Here is a 15,508-nt window from a genome sequence, read left to right as displayed (position 1 = left end):
TAATTATCTTGAGAGACAAACAATTCCCCATCACCTTGCTACTTCCAATCCAAGGAAGTAGAGCATGAGACCCATGTCCTTCATCTCAAACTCTCTTGCAAGATCCTCCTTTCAAGATTTGATCAGCTTCTCATCACAATTCAAAATCAAGTCATCAAAATATAAGACAATAATCAACAATTTACCTTCTACCAAAATATAATAGAGATTTGCTTCAGCTTCACTTTTGGTGAAGCCCAAACTGGTGAGATAGCTATCAATCCTGGTGTACCAAGCACAAGGTGCTTGCTTGAGATCGTGCAAAACTTGATTGTGTTTGCACACATGAGACTCACGATCAAAAGTCTCGAATCCTTCTGGTTGCTCATACACATCCTCCTCAATAACTCCATTGAGGAATGTTGTTTTCACATCCAACTGGTGGATATTCAGCCCCATCTGTGCAGCTAGAGCAAGGATTGATCTGATGGATGAGCACCTTGCTATAGGAGCAAAGTTATCCTCATAGTCAATCCTCTCAATTTGAGAGTACCCCTTGGCCACAAATCTGGCCTTGTACTTTTCTATGCTTTCGTCTGCTGCATGGTTCAGCTTGAAGATCCATCTTGAACACACAACTGATTTTTCTACTAGTCTTAGTACCACTTCACTTAATGGATACATACTCCTCCACCATTACGTCAACCCGTAAAGGTTTCTCTACTGCTTCATCGAAAGAGGATGGCTCAGTCTCTACTAGCTCAATCATTAGAGCCATGTAGCTAGTGTACCAATTTGGTGACCTTCTTTGCCTGTGCTGATTTGAAGGAGAACCCGCATTCTCCCTCGCATCCTACACAAGTCTCTCAGCTTCCCTTGTCCTTTTCTTCCTTCTCTAGATGGTTCTACTTGAGTGGTTGTCTCCACTCTCTACTCCTCAACTTGTGGCTACTCCACAACATCCTAAGGCTCCTCCTTTGGATCTAAAAGCTCCTCCTCTTATGGGATCTGAAGCCCCCTCTCAAGAGAGCACCACATGGCTTTGTCTTCATCAAATTTTACATCCCTTCACACAACTATCATTTTAAGGGATGACAAGTACACATGGTAGTTATGGGGAGTTTCTGTGTAACCCACAATACCCCCAATTTTGTTGCCAGCTCTAGCTTCTTCCTTGATTCTTTAGATACATGGCAGTAAACATAGGCTCCAAAAATCCTGAAATGTGACACATCTTTCTTCCTCCCCGAGAAATCCTCCTTAGGTGTAATCATGTCAACGATCCAATGAGGATTCCTATTTTGAAAATAGACCGTTGTGTTGTATGCTTTAACCCACAAGTGCAGAGGTAGGCTTTGGTCATGCAACATCATCCTTGTTTCTCCCACAACGCTATGGTTCTTCCTCTCAGCCACCTCGTTCTATTGTGGGTTGTGGAGTGTTGTCAACTCTCATTGAATGCCTTCTTTTGCACATAAATTTTTAAACTCATTTGACACGTACTCACCTCCATTATCACTCGCGAGATCCTTCACCTTCTTACCCATTTCTTTCTTTACCAGTGCCTTGAATTCTATGAAATTGGAGAAAGTCTCATCCTTCTTCTGCATGAAGAAGATCCAGCACTTCCATGAGAAGTCATCAATAAAAACGACAAAATATTTGTGCCTGGCAATGGAGGTTATCGAGAAAGTTCCATAAACATCAAAGTGGATCCTTTTAAGGACTGCATGTGCTCTGTTGTCTCGATCATGGAAAGTGGATTTTGTGTACTTCCCCAAGGTACACCCTTTGCATGTATCCTACCGCTCTAGTACTCCTTTGGGGAGGTATGTGGCTATCTATTGCATGATCTTCAAAGCACCATGATGCAAATGGCAAAGCCTTCTATGCCAAAGTTCACTAGCATCGCAGCTCTACACCTTGTCCACCTTTATGCTCAATGCAACACAATCCTCCACATCTAGCTTGTAGAGGTTCTTCACACAAACCTCATTTTGATTCACCTGCCCCATGGCTATGTGTCTCAGGAATGCCTTTCCTTTGCTAAAGATCACATTATAACCACGGGATTCCAAAATCGCATTGAAGACAAATTCTTCTTTAGACCCAGAACAAACATCACATCCTTGAGTCTGAAAAGGGAGCCTAAATCCCTCTAAAAGGTGATTGTACCAATCTCAGTCACCCTATACCTTCCATAATCTCCCATATCGATGTGCATCTGGATATCTTTCTCCTCCAAATCACTAAAAAAAAAAAAAAGGGTACCATAAACTCCCCTTCAATGTGTTGGCCATGCATGCAATGAGAGCAAAATCAAGCTCAAATTGTGAAGCCAAGGCTTCACCTGGTGCTCCTCCTGAGATCTTCTTGATTTTCTTCTTGTGTGGGCACTTCATGGCATAGTACCTGAATTCATGACAGTGAAAGCACTTGATTCTGGACAAGTCTTTCTTCTTCCCCCCTTAACTAGATTCTACTTTGGAATTGGATTGTTTCCCTTTCCCCTTCTTTACCTTTCCACCCAAGGCACAGTTTTCTTCATCCTCGCCCTTGGATGAAGTCTCATCTCTGGTATTCCACCTTATTTCCTCCTGTACCAAATTAGACCATAGGTGTTCCCAATTTGGTAGTTTCGCCCTCCCATTCACCAAATCTTGATAGTTGTGCCAGCTCTTAGGAAGGCCTAGAAGGGCTAGGCTTACCAAATCATCCTCTGCTACAGTAACACTAACTTGACCAAGTTCATCACAACATTGTGTGAACCTTCTCAGGTACTGTGGAATGGTCTCGTTCTTCTACATCTTGATATTTCAAAGTTTGTCCTTGAGCGCCAACTTCCTGTGGTCACTACTATTCTGGAACAAATTTGTCAATGCCTGCCACATTGCATACAGAGTCTCTTTCCTGTGGATATTTGAGACAATATGGTCTCGTACTCCCTCCAATATGATTATCCTCACCTTGGATACACACTTCTTCCATTCTGCTAGATCTTGAGCATCATATGTTGTTGGTTTCAAGATATCATTATCAATGAATTCCTTCAACCCATTATCTTCCAACATTGCCTCCATGTGGTCCTTCCAAGCAACATAATTCGAGCTTCCCTCAAGGGCATACTCGAGTCTTATTCCATAAAAATTCATCCTTCTAGCTCTAAAGAATTGATCCCGCAAATTTGATCCTCCTACAATAACAACTTCGAAATCTCTGCTCTACAGTGAATCCTACTATGATACCATGTATAAATTAATGTGTAGATTCGAAACTGCTTATTAAATTTACTAAATCACAAGACTCGAAGCTACTCTACTAATCTATGGAACTTAATTTTCCATCTAAAAAAAAAAACCATAAACATGCAAAAGGAAACATCACACATGCACAGAGATTTATCTAGGGGAAAACAACTGATCAAAACCCCTTCCTATCTATATTGGATTAATCAGAGAATAGAGATGAAATACGTATGCTTACTCAAGCTTGAGCATGACCTGCAAGTGTATAGTCTATCCCTCTACCTGACTGACTGACTCTAGCCAACTCTTAGCCAATTTTCAAGCCCTCTAAGATTCTATTTCCTTCCGTTTTTCCTTAAGGAAATTAGCCCCTTTTATTTAGGAAATTCCCACTATTGAATTGTGCAATTACTCTAGGTCCTTCCTCTGAATGCATGCACCACCTATGCACATGGGAATATGTTAAAACTAATACTACACTACCTTTGAATCTCCATCTCAACTGCGTAACTCGAATTCTTTTCATGTAGCTGTTAGCTCTGCTATAGTTTGCAACATTTGATGGATAAAAATAGGTGTTGAGCAGTGCTGGTTTGGTTGTATAAGGCTGGCAGCAGTTTTTCATGCTTTCTCCTTCATTTTTTCCCTTTTCTCCTTATAACTCCCTCACCTCCATTTCCTCCTTCCCCTTAAATTCTCCTCATTCCCCTTTAACCCCTTTTCCCCATCCCCGCGCATTCTTTGTTTAAACTTTATAAACCCTGATAACTTTATAAACCCCATCTTAACCTATTTTAATAAACCCGCGCGCATATACCATTGGTGTCACATCACCCCGAAACATGTGTGTTAATTCCTGTCCATCCAATCCTCCACCTCGGAATCTGACGCTGTACGCTTCCCCCACTCCGCTAAATCACTCGTCCATTAGCTCATGGGAAAGTGGTTTCCCCCGCCGACCTACCTGCCACGCGTCATCATATTACTGCATCGCACTGCCCTGTATGAAAACCACCGCAGCGCGATAAGCAGTGCGGGGAAACCGCCCACTCGCTATACCACTGTCCCCCCGGCCGTTATCATCATCGCAACTTTCGTGTGCGATGACCGTCGGATCTGCCCAACGGTGATTCGATGGCCCTCATTAACCCCGATCGTCCATCTCCCAATAGCCCTCTCAGATCAAACCTCTGTCGTCCATTTCCCAGACCTAACGACTCATATTCAATTGCGCCTCTCTGTCTTCTCATCACCTCCTGCCAACAGATCTCGACCGTCCGCCTGAGCCATCCAATGGTTAATATTCATTCGCAGGCCACCGTCCATTTTCCATGCATTTTTTGTGTTTTTGGGCCTGCCCTGTGCGCGCGAAGGAGGAAGGAGGCCATGACTCAGCAGTCTGCACATTGAATCCTCATCTACCACATTCAAAGAGCAGCACGGCCGAGGAAGCAAAGGACAATCCTCGAGTAGTTCAACACCTTCAACAGTTATGGGCATTTATTCATGAAACATTCCACCTGTTCGAGGAGTACAACAAAGTACCAGAGAATGTCAGATTTTTTAATTAAGACAATCAGAATGTATCAGAGGCCCATAATAGTTTGTAAATGTGGTTGGTGGTCAATTATGACCCCTCCACGCATAGGTTAGCGGAGATTTTTGTGTTCAACCCCCAGATATACCAAGAAACAAGATGTAATCAAGGTTGATGAGTGTTATTCTGTTGTAAGCTTCAACTTCTGGAGACTATAACTACTGTGAGACCTGCAGCTTCTGGTCTTCATTTCCAACTAATACAAGATTCTTTTGTTGTCAATTGCTCATTTTTCACTTCTTCTATGTTCTAGGTTGTGCCTGTCATGCAATTATTCATGTGATGTTGATGTTTAGCATTGGAGGGGCTGTCATCCCACCTCTGTGTTAGAATTTAGCATGTATTATTGAATTTGTATGCAGGTTTCTGTTGTTTTAATGCCAGAGAGTTGTCATCATGTCTGTGCATTAGGAAATAGATTTGCAGACCTCTTACTGGTTGCAGCTGGCCATCACAGGGTCCTGTGCATATGCTGGTGTGATTGGTATTCTCCATCATCACATTTTCTTAAAACTGTGAGTAATTGGTGGTCTAAAGCCTTGTAGTCTGGGGGTGTTCACCCATGTCTGGGGTTAAGCATAGTAGAAGTGGTTATCTGGCTTGAATGTGCAGCATTTGTTTCATTCATCCACCATTTATCCAACATTTTGTTGAGTTTGTAATGTTCCCAAGCATCTTTGTATACAACCTAGGAGGGTTTCTTGGCGTGATAACATTAATTGGTGTCGTTGCCGGGGAAACGAGAATTGAAGCTCAGCTTCCCTGGGAGAACGACACAGCTTCAAGCTTTGATGATAGACAAGGTTTGAAAACAGTTTCTGGTTGTAATCATCTATCTGGCAACTCCATTGGAGGAAGACCATCCTTTGGCGACTCCACATTGAAGTTCTGGCTCAGTTTGTGAGACATACTCGAAGGAATCCTTAGAAATCACCAGCTAAACCAGTGCCTGACCTTGAGAGGACTATTAAATCGAAGAGACCATCATAGAAAGGGGCATCAGGATCATGTAAGCCTAAGAAGTCTCATTCATCTCTGAAAGACAAAGTTGTAGCTGAAGAAATACAGTATGAAAAGTTAGAACCCAACATTGTTAATCAGGAATTTCCTCCAGAGATTAATTTGTTGTGTGTGGAGCATGATTGTTCAAAGGTCTTTGTTTCAGCCAAATGTATACCCTAGGAAGTCTTGTACACCCCTCCACGCGGGGGGGTGCAGGGGGGACTTGTCCCCCCCGCGGGGGTCCGGGGGGGCTGATCCCCCCCGACTGGGGGGTCCGAGGGCCAGCGGTCCCCCGGCGGGGGCTCGGGGGCAGCGCCCCCAAAGCTAAAAACAAATGTAAAATTACCTTGTAAAAGTATAGTAATTTCTAGTCAATCTGGGCCGTTCATTAGGCGGATGATCTGACGGTAGAACTTATGTTTAGTTTAGGGTTTTTTGCCCTAGAAGGCAACCCCTCTCTTTGTATGAGGGTATTGTATTTGAGGCTGTGAAATAGATGTGTATTCTGTGAGCGGGAAATAGAGAGGTGAGACTGTGAGAGAAAACAGAGGATATTACAGCAGATCTGCTGCAGGTTGTGTCTCTTCATTTTGTTGTATAATAGAAAGGAAGGACTGGCTGTTCGAGGTGGACGTAGCCCAAACTGGGTGAACCACGTATATCTATGTCTCTCTTGTTTTATGCGCTTTCTGTGTTTATATTTCTGCAATATTTTATGTGTTCCATTGCTCCATAATATATAATTTTCTAACATAATTCAGCTCCTTGTACAGTTAGTTCCCTTTTGAATCTCAGTCCAAAGAAAGGTTCCCATTTAGTCTAAAACATCCCTATATCTCTGCCATCCATCACATTACTTCCTACCATTCAATCTGCCAGTATCTTTTCACATATCCCAATTATGGCAGGACAACAAGCACCTACGAAGATGGAAAGAATCATAGCTGCTAGGTATGGGCCTTTAGTTTTGCTTGTTCCTTTGAATGCTATGCCTGTTGGAGAATATCAAAAATATATGCCCAAATTCACTGGTACAGAGGGAGTAACAGCAGAAGAACATCTTGAAGCTTTTTATAGTTATGCAGATAACCTATATATCAGTGAAAATGATGTGTGGATGAGAGTTTTTGTACAGAGCCTTGATGGAGAGGCTAGGAAGTGGTTCAGACAATTACCCCATGGATCCATAACAGATATTGAAGTATTGGATGATGCATTTTTGAAGCAATGGGGAGATAAAAAGGACTCGTTGTATTACCATACTGAGTTTAGTAACCTGAAGAGGGAAAATGGGGAATCATTGCCTGATTTTAATAAAAGATTCAATCGTATGTATAGTAAGATGCCAGGTGAGGTAAATCCTACCCCCATCACCGCCAAACTTAATTATGCCAATGCTTTTGACTCAGATTTCTGCCTGTTATTGAGAGAAAGAAGATGTGCCACTCTAGCTGATATGCAGGATGTAGCACTAGAGGTGGAATCTAATATTATAGCAGTAGAAAAGCTTAAAAATCAAGCTGACAGAAGGAGGCAGAGAGGTCAAGCTTCTACCTCTTCTAGTTCATCTTCAGAGCCAAAATTAGATAAAATGACTAGGATGATAGAGTCATTGGTTGCTAAAATTTCTAAGCTAAAAGTTGAACAGAATTCAAGGAAAACAAGGCAGCAAAACACATTTGCTTCAAGAAATCCAAATCCTTTCAGAAGAGCAAATGAGCAGTTACAAATTATGCAGAGGGATAAAGAATCAAAAGAAGATCAAAAAGTTAAAGCTCCCTTCCAAAATGTAGTCATGGAGGAGGAACAATTTGAAGAAAATGAGGATGAAATTCACTGCATGGAGGATAAAGGCAGTACTGCCTTTTTTACTTTGGTTGCATATGAAGAGTCTTTGTTGCAGGAACAAAACAGTCAGGAATGGGATAGAGAAGTTATCCTACAAGCTGAACAGCAGCAGAGATATAATCTAAGGTCTAATGAAAAGAATGTCAAAGAAAATCCTGCACAAAGAGCTGCTATCCAAACAAAACCACAGAATATCAAGCAAAGAAGACCAGCAGCTGATCCAGTCATCCTCAAAGCTCCAATTCAAGAGGTAAAAAGTTCTGATAAATCATCTTCTTCTTTCAGCTTTGAGTCAGAAGTTCAGAAATTGAAAATATTTGTGCCTCTGGTTGAGTTGGTGAAGAGTGAAATATTTAGGAAGCCTATCCTTGAAGCCCTTGAGCTAGAAACCAAACAAACCTCCACTGACTCTGTCAATTTGCAAGATGACAAGCCTGCCATTGTGCTCAGCCCTATGATTGAGCCTGCTGATAATAATTCTCCATCTTTTTATGTCTCCTTGACCATTCATGACAAAATCCTCCACAGTTTCCTGCTAGACACAGGGACCAGCCACAATTTAATGCCTAAAGCTGTCATGGAAGAGTTAGGCCTTGATATCACTAGACCCTATCACGATTTATTTCTTTTGATTCAAGGAAGGTGAAATGTCTTGGATTGATTAAAGATCTGGCCATTACCTTAACTCAGCTGCCCATGAAGAGTATGATGATGGATATTGTGGTAGTAGATGTCCCTCCTAAGTTTGGCATGTTGTTGTCCAGAGGGTGGATTAAGAGACTAGGCGGGACATTACAAAATGATCTATCTTATGCCATTGTCCCAGTTTTTGGAGGAGAGAGCATGAGGTTTTATAGAGAAGCACAGTTGGCATATATCATCAGTGATGAGAAGAATCCTACAAATCATCCAATATATGCAGTGGACACTGATTTTGGAGCATGTATTCTCCAAATAGAAGAGTCTCAGAAGGCCTCATTGCAGATCAGGAAACCAACAGTTCAGGCCGAGGAAAAGCAAGGAAGTCAGGTTTGGGAAATGTTTTTTGATGGAGCATGTTCCAAGGAGACTGCAGGAGCAGGGGTGGTGCTAGTATCTCCAGAACAAGAAAGCATTCAGCTGTCTTTTAAGCTGGTTTTTCAAGTCACAAACAATATAGCAGAGTATGAGGCTTTGTTTTTGGGCCTTAATGCAGCAAAAGACAAAGGAATCAAGAATATGAAGGTGTTTGGAGATGCTGATTTAATCATTCAGCAAGTGAATAAAACATTTCAAAAAAAGCACCCAAGGCTGAAAGCATACAAAGATGAGGTATGGAGAATCAGAGACTTTTTTTATTATTTATGTATTTCATATATTCCTAGAGCCCAAAATCAGCTTTTTGATTCCCTTGTTGTCTCTGCTAGTCTATTTATACCTCCCATGCCTCCCAGACTAGTGTATGAAGTGCAAATGAAGTACAGACCATCCTTGCCTGATAATGTCCAGCATTGGAAAGTTTTTAATGATGATGATGAAATAAATAGGTTCCTTCAAGTCATTGATGAGTTCTCTGAAATGCAAATTGACCAAGAAAATGATGTCTTGTTAGAAAACCCCCAGTCCTAGCTTAGAAATAAAATTGGTAAAGACAGCATTGTCCAGCTTCCTAGTAATCATATTCCTAAGGGTCTAATTCCTCTTGAAAGACTGTTTGATCAAAATGATGTGCCTTACAAAGCTGCCCAAAAATAAGACCAATCTGCAGTCTGTAAGCATGATATAGGAATTCCAGATTAGCCTAAATATGTAAATTTTTCCACTCATTTGTCTGCTAATCAAAGTGTTGAATACTGCAATTTAATGAGGCAATTTGCTGATGTGTTTGCCTGAGAGTATAGTGACCTGAAGACATGTGATAAGAGCATAATTCAGCACAAAATCCCTCTGGAAAAAGATACTGTTCCTTTCAAACAGAATAAATCCTATGCTTCTTCCACTGATTGAAAAAGAAATTAAAAAGTTGTTGGCTGCCAAAATCATTGTTCCTCTTAGATATTCAAAATGGGTGGCCAACCTGGTGGTGGTGAGGAAGAAGAGTGGAGAAATCAGACTGTGTGTTGATTTCAGAAATCTAAACAAATGCTCAAAGAAAGATAATTATCCGTTACCAAAGATGGAGCATTTGCTACAAAAGGTCTCAGGAGCCAAAGTAATGTCTTTCTTGGATGGTGTAGAAATTTTGAATAATATGAAACATATTCACAGAGATTATCCTGATTATACACTTATAAGCGGAACATGCATAATACATAACCTCCTCTACGTTGATCATCAATTTACAGAAGCAGAAACATTCACAGGCACACATAGAAGCATCAATCAAACTCATTAACACAGTATGTATCCCGGGGAAAGCATCTCGCTAAAAACCCCACACTATTTGTATATTATATTGATTGAATCATGTAACATTACAAAGTACAATGCTTATCACAAGCAATCCAGTACTAGCTCCACCTGTTACACACAATACAACTCAGATCTGATCTCCAAATCTATTCCACTGCTTGCGTGCCTCTCCAGCTCAATACCTGCTCAAGAACTGATGAGAATGGCTTACCAAAATCGTATTTGACCTGCAAATAATCACTCACACTCTATTGGACGTGAGCACAGGCTACAATTCTTGGTATTGGCCAATTCATTGGCATACTCAATCCCTCTAATTGTGCAAATCATCATGCACAGCTATAGTCACAACTGATAGCAATCTGATCCTCTAACACTTGTCCCTGCTGAACTGAACATGCACTGACATGCAACTGAGTTAACTAATGTATTCTATAGTTGCATTATGAGTTAATAACTTGTGAATTAATTAATAACTAATTCACCCAACTCATCTCTAGTCTATTGATCAGTTAGACTAAATACAACCAGTTTAACAAAGCTAAACTTAACACAACTCCATCAACTGCACCTCCAGTCCACTAAACTCAACTCACTTGAGTTCTAACTGAAGTCCTGCATAAAAATATTAGTCATCCCATAGGTAACCACGTATTTCCCTCTGGGATCTGCATGTACCACATCCGTAGCTCATCCTGAAGTGCTCCAAGAGAATAAGATCAAGTTTATAGTCCAAATATTATTATGAGACAATAATATTTGACTTTTCTATTTTTGACAGCCAGTCTAAAAATAGACTTTGATCACTCACACTGTGATCACTCACACTATGGTCACCCACACTGTGATCACTCATACTGTGATCACCCACACTGTGATCATCCACACTGTGATAAAAAATAGAACTTGCGCCATAATTTGCCTGCGGGCCCACTTAGTGAAGGCGACTCTTTTCACTAAGCTCCATCATCTTGTTGCATTCTCAACAAGCATTTCTTGTTGCACACTTTTCAACACTCCCTCTCAACAAGAAAGGCTTCCTCATAAACCCGATCCTGTAACTCTGGAATGTTCTCCATGCAACACATCTGGCCGGTCCACTTGCTCTGTCATCAAAGTCTCTGACTGCTATTGCCTCTATCGACTGAAGACTCTGCATCTCTGTGCTCTTCAGTATCTGACTGCTCTAGCCTCTGTCACTTTGATCTCTGACTGCATCCGTGTTGCTGCTGGTTCTATCTCCCAGCATTGCATCCGCACTGCACCTCCCAACTGACATCCCTGTTGGGCTAGAAACACCCTCTGATGCTGAAGCTCTACTTGCTGCTGACAAGTGCTCCCTCTCTGACATCTGCGCTACTGCAACATCTCCATGCATCTCGCACCATTGCACACCTCTCTGTGCCACCTAGCACTATGAAAAACACTTGTGCCTCTCACATTGCTGCAGCTTGCTAGCTATGCGCTATCCTGGGATTCCCTGCACTGTCACTCTCTCTACCGCTCCATCCGCATCTGTCTCTACCCAATCAGTCAGTTCCTGCTACTACACATCTGGTGCTCCCGTAGCAAGGTCTCATCCAAGAGGTTGGGTACCTCAAGGATCCTGCCCCTCCTCCTTGGGACGATCAATCCACATCACCCCACCTCCTACCTGGAGGTATGGCTGCACGCGATCCCTCAGCCCACCTGGCTCGAAGTTTCCCCCTACTGGAGGTCTCTGCATGAGTAGATGTCTCTACTCGATCTCCACTCAGCTTCCCTTGTTGTGGCTGCTCCACAACCTCCTGAAGCTGCTGCACCAATCGTGGCTCCTCCACAATCGTCTGAGACTTCTTCTGGCTCTGCATGTTGAGAGGTAATATACGCTCCCTCTCAACCACCAAGTCTCCATCAGTTGCCTCGCTGCTCAAGGATTTGCATGCATCTTGAACCTCAAGAGCATACAGGTTCTTGACCCGTGAACCAATCTGCTTCACCTGTCTAGTGATGATGTGTCTAAGGAAAACCTTTCCCTTACTGAAGACTACATCATAGCCTCTGTCTTCCAGCATCACAATCGACACCAAGTTTCTCTTCAGTCCTGGTACATACTTGACATCAGTCAAGGTAAGGCGAGCTCCATGCTCCCTCTGAAAAATAACCGTGCCTACACCTGAGACACTATACTTCTCATCATTACCCATCCCTATGAGTATCTGGAGATCTTTCTCCTCCAGAGTACTGAACAAACTTTTGTCACCGGTCATGTGGAAAGAAGCTCCACTGTCAAGAAACCAACCACTTCCCATCATGGATGAAACCATGCATGCGAAGAGTGTGAAATCCAACTCAAACTGTGAAGCAAGTGAGCCTGCCTCACCTTCAGATCCTTCCCCGGATCCCTTCTTGGACTTCTTCTTTGGGCAATTAGTAGCATAATGGCCCAACTCATGACAACGAAAGCATCTCACCTTCGCCTTGTCAACCTTCTTCAAATCATTGGAAGAACTGGATTCGGAAAGAGAAACCTTCCCCTTCCCCTTCTTCGCCTTACTTGCTAAGGCACAGTTCTCCTCATCCTGCATGGATGAAGAACCGTCTATGGTGCTCCGCCTAATCTCCTCCTGCATCAAATCCGACCATAGTCGTTCCCAATTTGGCAGTTTCTCCCTTCCATTCACCGAGTCTTGGTAGCTATGCCAACTCTTAGGAAGGTCAAGGAGTGCTAGACTCACCATCCTCATCCGACAGTCACCCCCACACTTCCCAGCTCATCCCGGCATTGGGCGAACTTCGTGAGATACTGGGGCATACTGTCTCCATTCTCACACTGAATGTTTCTGAATTTTATCTCTTGCTTTGGAATTAAATTCGAATTCCACCAGCTCAAAACTCAACTGCTTCTGATCTAGAATTCGTGAGAACACAATATTTCTTGTACAGAGATCGACTATATGGGCATTCACCGGATATTTCACCTTCCAAAAGAAGGATGAATCCAGAGGCTACCTGGCCCAATTACAGACTCTACCTGAAGAAATAGAATGTAAACACTTCCTGAATAGTAGATCAGATGATCAATCCTCGCTTGATATCCTGTAAAAATCTCTTCTACAAATCAAGCAGCTCTGATACCATGTAGAAATTTTGAATAATATGACACATATTCATAGAGATTATCCTGATTATACACTTATAAGCAGAACATGCATAATACATAACCTCCTCTACATTGATCATCAATTTACAGAAGCAGAAACATTCACAGGCACACATAGAAGCATCAATCAAACTCATTAACACAGTATGTATCCTGGGGAAAGCATCTCGCTAAAAACCCCACACTATCTGTATATTATATTGATTGAATCATGTAACATTACAAAGTACAATGCTTATCACAAGCAATCCAGTACCCACTCCACCTGTTAACACAATACAGCTCAGATCTGATCTCCAAATCTATTCCACTGCTTGCCTGCCTCTCCAGCTCAATACCTGCTCAAGAACTGATGAGAATGGCTTACCAAACTCGTATTTGACCTGCAAATAATCACTCACACTCTGTTGGACGTGAGCACAGGCTACAATTCTTGGTATTGGCCAATTCATTGGCATACTCAATCCCTCTAATTGTGCAAATCATCATGCACAACTATAGTCACAACTGATAGCAATCTGATCCTCTAACACTTGTCCCTGCTGAACTGAACATGCACTGACATGCAACTGAGTTAACTAATGTATTCTATAGTTGCATTATGAGTTAATAACTTGTGAATTAATTAGTAACTAATTCACCCAACTCATCTCTAGTCTATTGATCAGTTAGACTAAATACAACCAGTTTAACAAAGCTAAACTTAACACAACTCTATCAACTACACCTCCAGTCCACTAAACTCAACTCACTTGAGTTCTAACTGAAGTCCTGCATGCAAATATTAGTCATCCCATAGGTAACCACGTATTTCCCTCTGGGATCTGCATGTACCACATCCGTAGCTCATCCTGAAGTGCTCCAAGAGAATAAGATCAAGTTTATAGTCCAAATATTATTATGAGACAATAATATTTGACTTTTCTATTTTTGACAGCCAGTCTAAAAATAGACTTTGATCACTCACACTGTGATCACTCACACTGTGGTCACCCACACTGTGATCACCCACACTGTGATCATCCACACTGTGATCATCCACACTGTGATAAAAAATAGAACTTGTGCCATAATTTGCTTGCGGGCCCACTTAGTGAAGGCGACTCTTTTCACTAAGCTCCATCATCTTGTTGCATTCTCAACAAGCATTTCTTGTTGCACACTTTTCAACACTCCCTCTCAACAAGAAAGGCTTCCTCATAAACCCGATCCTGTAACTCTGGAATGTTCTCCATGCAACACATCTGGCCAGTCCACTTGCTCTGTCATCAAAGTCTCTGACTGATATTGCCTCTATCGACTGAAGACTCTGCATCTTTGTGCTCTTCAGTATCTGACTGCTCTAGCCTCTGTCACTTTGATCTCTGACTGCATCCGTGCTGCTGCTGGTTCTATCTCCCAGCATTGCATCCGCACTGCACCTCCCAACTGACCTCCCTGTTGAGCTAGAAACACCCTCTGATGCTGAAGCTCTACCTGCTACTGACAAGTGCTCCCTCTCTGACATCTGCGCTACTGCAACATCTCCATGCATCTCGCACCATTGCACACCTCTCTGTGCCACCTAGCACTATGCAAAACACTTGTGCCTCTTGCATTGCTGCAGCTTGCTAGCTATGCGCTATCCTGGGATTCCCTGCACTGTCACTCTCTCTACCGCTCCATCCGCATCTGTCTCTACCCAATCAGTCAGTTCCTGCTACTACACATCTGGGGCTCCTGTAACAAGGTCTCATCCAAGAGGTTGGGTACCTCAAGGATCCTGCCCCTCCTCCTTGGGACGATCAATCCACATCACCCCACCTCGTACCTGGAGGTATGGCTGCATGCGATCCCTCAGCCCACCTGGCTCGAAGTTTCCCCCTACTGGAGGTCTCTGCATGAGTAGATGTCTCTACTCGATCTCCTCTCAGCTTCCCTTATTGTGGCTGCTCCACAACCTCCTGAAGCTGCTGCACCAATCGTGGCTCCTCCACAATCGTCTGAGACTTCTTCTGGCTCTGCATGTTGAGAGGTAATATACGCTCCCTCTCAACCACCAAGTCTCCATCAGTTGCCTCGCTGCTCAAGGCTTTGCATGCATCTTGAACCTCAAGAGCATACAGGTTCTTGACCCGTGAACCAATCTACTTCACCTGTCTAGTGATGATGTGTCTAAGGAAAACCTTTCCCTTACTGAAGACTACATCATAGCCTCTGTCTTCCAACATCGCAATCGACACCAAGTTTCTCTTCAGTCCTAGTACATACTTGACATCGGTCAAGGTAAGGCGAGCTCCATGCTCCCTCTGAAAAATAACCGTG

The sequence above is a fragment of the Pinus tabuliformis genome, chromosome 6, assembly GCF_031772625.1.
Source record: "Pinus tabuliformis cultivar Carrire ecotype Pingquan chromosome 6, CPIR1, whole genome shotgun sequence".
Taxonomy (NCBI): domain Eukaryota; kingdom Viridiplantae; phylum Streptophyta; class Pinopsida; order Pinales; family Pinaceae; genus Pinus; species Pinus tabuliformis.
The sequence above is the reverse complement of the archived record's forward strand: the minus strand, read 5'-3'. Positions refer to the sequence as shown.